Here is a 4,135-nt window from a genome sequence, read left to right on the forward strand (position 1 = left end):
AGGGATACATTTTTTAAGAGTAATCGTTAGAAAAGGCCCCATGCCAGACGGCTTACAGCTTCTGTATAAAACAAATTGGGTATTGTGACACTTGACAAGTCAAACGATAAATATGGTAAGGGTCTCTTTACGTATTTAATAACTTCTGTATTGTAAACTGACTGAAACACCATAATTGCCTTGTGAAAATGCATGCAAACGTGACAAAAGCTACATGAATATACTTATATATCACACACACACACACACACACACACACACACACACACACATATATATATATATATATATATATATATATATATATATATATATATATATATAAGCTTGATATGAACCCTCTTTGTTCACCAGCAGACAGAAGATAATTCAGCTACTGTGGCTTTCAAGTGAGTGATGGACTTACTTAATCGTCGATTCACTATTCTCTCTCTGCTCTGCAAGAATGGCAAAAGTGGCCCAAAAAAAATAACAAAAAGACAAAAATAACAGAACAAAACAACACATCCAACACCAACCCCCCCCCCCCAAAAAAAACAAACAAACAAAAAATATAACAAATCAAAAACAAACAACAAAAAACAAAACAAAAACAAGAGGTTGGATTTGTATTCATAGACACCAAAATATTATTTCAGATGGCCAATTAGCCATCTTTTCATATGGCCAATTAGCCATCTACTCTCCTTCGTGGATCTCCTACCTTGACGTTGGTGGGGGAGCTTGAGGTATATCGGGGGCAAAGAAGTAATTCCGGCTGACCGTCACGAGACCATCCCGGATGTTGAGCCTATAGCGGGCGCCCCTGAAAGGCCCGCCCTGATATGTGACTAATGGTATCCAACCCGGTGCCCGGTGCTCCAAACTACTATGTTCTAATGCCCAGGACACAGATTCATCAATGGCGAAGCGGCCTATCCAAATACTACCGCGTTCGTGTCGTCAGGGACGTCGGCACGGTCCATAAATAAGCGAACATCCCCAAACACTGTCGACTGGAAAATTCTATGCTAGGGTTAGCGACCTGACGCACATATTGCCCCTCAATACCGAGAGCCAGAGTATGGCAAAAAATGAGCTTTTGTCAAAGCTACTGGTCGTCTATAGCGTTGATATCCTCCGATTACAGGAGACCAATCTTTATTCAGGCGCGCAATCTTCTCGACTCTAGATCCCAGGCTATACGATGGTCCAGCGAGAGGACACTTCGAGGCTCAAAAGAGGGGTTTACGTTTTCGCTAAAGAGCCTTCGAAGGTAAGGGTCATTGAGAGCGCAATGGACAGCAACGAGGTGAATATAACTTCCTTGGAGGTAGCTGGGCTGTATTTTGCACATCTACAAACCACCTAGAGCGACTTGGATATGGTTAGCCATCCTTCCATCTGTCTTGGAGACTTTAATTGGCACCACCACGAGAGGGGCTACCGAGACTGCAATGAGGCAGGTTGACAAATCCTACAGCAAAAGGGTACCTTTAGGGGCACCCGCCATAACACGAAGGGAGCGAATGATCAAACGCTGCGGTGTCCTCGGAGACTTCCCGCATAGCCAGCACAGGCCGGTTCTTGTCACAGTGGGGGTGACAATTCTGAAGGTGCAGTCTCTCCCACTTTGCAGATGGAACTTCAGGAAGGCTAACTGGGAGGAATTCAGTTCCTATATCAAGCAGGTTTGCCCTGTTATTCCTTCCAAGCCAGAGAACATAACCAGATTAACAGGCTGTTGGTTAAGATCGCTCACCGCTCCATTCCACGGGACTAACGGACATTTTACACCCCCTGCTGGGCGGAAGAGTCGGAAAAGTTGCACAAGGAGTACCGGCAGACCCAGTCCCAGGAAGTCGCCGATAGACAAGCCTACTTAGTCTCTGGTAGAAGGAAGGAAGCAACGTTGGCAGGAGACCGTGGAAAGTCTCAACTTTACACACTCTAGCAGCCACGCTTGGCGACTCACAAAGAAATTAGACCCAGACCGGAATTTTGCTAAGGCTGCGCCAGAATGTGAGTCAGACACAAACACCAGGAACATGAAGAACCATAGCAAATGGGTCCCTAATCAGGCTTTCGAGGCGGTTTCTGAAAGGCATACCATACCGTACGATTTTGGACTCGCTACCTGTGGAGGAGTCGGACTGGACATTCCCGTTCAGTCCCCGAGAAGTGGGTGCAGCCATTAGTGATGTCAAAAACGGCAAGGCATCAGGGATAGACGTCGTATATCCCGATTTGGTGACGCATCTGGGCCTCCAGGGCACGGACCTGGCTGGCAGAGACAATGTCTGACGTACTTGCAAAAGCAAAAGGAAAGCTCCCACAATTATGGAAGCACATTAGGATAGTTGCCATCCTGAAGCCAGGGAAACCGACGAAGGAGGCCGACAGGTACAGACCCATATTACTTCTGAGCTGCGTGTACAGACTCTTGGAGCGAGTTATATTAAACCGATGGGGGCCGTACCTAGACGCTGTCCTACCACCCGAGCAGGCGTGATTCAGGGAAGGGAGGTGCACCACAGACCATGTCATTGCCCTAACAGAGCAAATGGAGGCAGGGTTCGAGAGGAAAAAGCAAACTGGTGCTGTATCATTAGACCTATCGGCCTCGTACGACACGGTCCGGTGCGAAGGATTAATGCTAAAAACTTGCAAAGATCATAAGGTGCAAAAAGACCTTGAAGTTGTTCTCTTCAATCGTAGGGGAAAGACAATTCAAAGCCGCGCTGGGGGAGACGCTACAAGTTGGGAAACTGAAGAATGGGTTCCCTCCGGGATCTGTTCTGCTCCAATATTGTTTAATGTCTACATTAGCAACATGCCGAAGACTTCCTCACTGAGGCTGGGATACGCGGTCGACTGGGCACTCGTTACTCAAAGTAAAGTGTGGACCCGTCGCGAGAGCGTACTCATCGAGGACGTCACCAGACTGAAAGCCTACTTCGACAAGTGGTATCTGAAGATGAACACTTCGAAAACCGTGGCCACTGCATTTCACCTCTGCAGTTGCTGGCACACCCGTAAACTGAACGTCCTCGTCGGGGACTAGCTTCTCCCATATGAACCGCATCCAAAATACCTGGGGGTGACGCTAGACCGCAGCCTTACCCATCGGATGCATCTCAAAGCGTCGCCCGGAAGATGAGAAACGCAACAGTCTTTTGAGGAAGCGGCGGGATCAACTTAGGGTCCTAGTCAAGCGCTCATGAAGACGTCCGCCTTGGCACTATGCTATTCTGCCGCCGAGTATTGCGCTCCAGTGAGGGTTAGAGGCAGGAATGTTGAGAAGGTAGATGTTAAGCTTCGCAAGTCCATGCACATGGTGTCAGGAACCATGGCAACAACGTCTAGGGAATGGGGCCCGATAATGGCAGCATCCAGCTCCCTGAGCACCGGCGGGAGACAATTACAAACAACTGGCTTAGTAAGATCAAAGAGAGAGGGAATGGGGATACCCCTCTCAAGCGCATAATGGAAAGCGTCCCCGTTTCGAGCCGAAATAAGTCCCTTGTGCGTAGATTCCCGGACTTCAGACAGAGATGCATATACAAGATGGAAGTCGATTTCATTCAATCCCTCGCGGGGGCGGGGACATTGGCTCCTCGAAACTGGGGGAAAAGTTACCAGGCTTTTCCACCAGCAAGAGGAGACATTGGGTGGCAGCCAGCTTCAGTCGAGAACCTGCATTACAGGACGCTAACTGCATCAGTGGGGACTTTTCACCTGTCCAACATGTACCCGTTGTGGTAACAAGCCCAAAACTGCAGAGCATCTAGTTGAACGGTGTGTTGTGACGAAGGTTCGGGTGGGTTTGCAACGGTGCACGGGTACGGTACGGAAGTTGCTGATTGGGTCGACGCAATGACAGCTATAGAGTCCTAGGTCGATCGTCATAACATAGTAGTGTGTGCACCATTAGAAGTTGCTGCCATCTTCTCAATCCCTATAATTTTAGTAAGCCAATAAAATAGGTGAAACTATTCTTCAATCGTTGAATATATTTTTTTTAATTCAAGGAGTTAAATGCGTCTACTATGAAATGAGAGGATTTTCCAATATTTGGGGGGGGGGGGGGGGGAGGGGGAAGGGGGGGGGGGTAATAATAATGATAAAAATAATAAAAATAATCATACTAATTATA

The sequence above is a fragment of the Berghia stephanieae genome, chromosome 10 (assembly GCF_034508935.2).
Source record: "Berghia stephanieae isolate SIO BIC M18660-M18661 chromosome 10, UCSD_Bste_1.3, whole genome shotgun sequence".
Classification (NCBI taxonomy): Eukaryota; Metazoa; Mollusca; class Gastropoda; order Nudibranchia; family Aeolidiidae; genus Berghia; species Berghia stephanieae.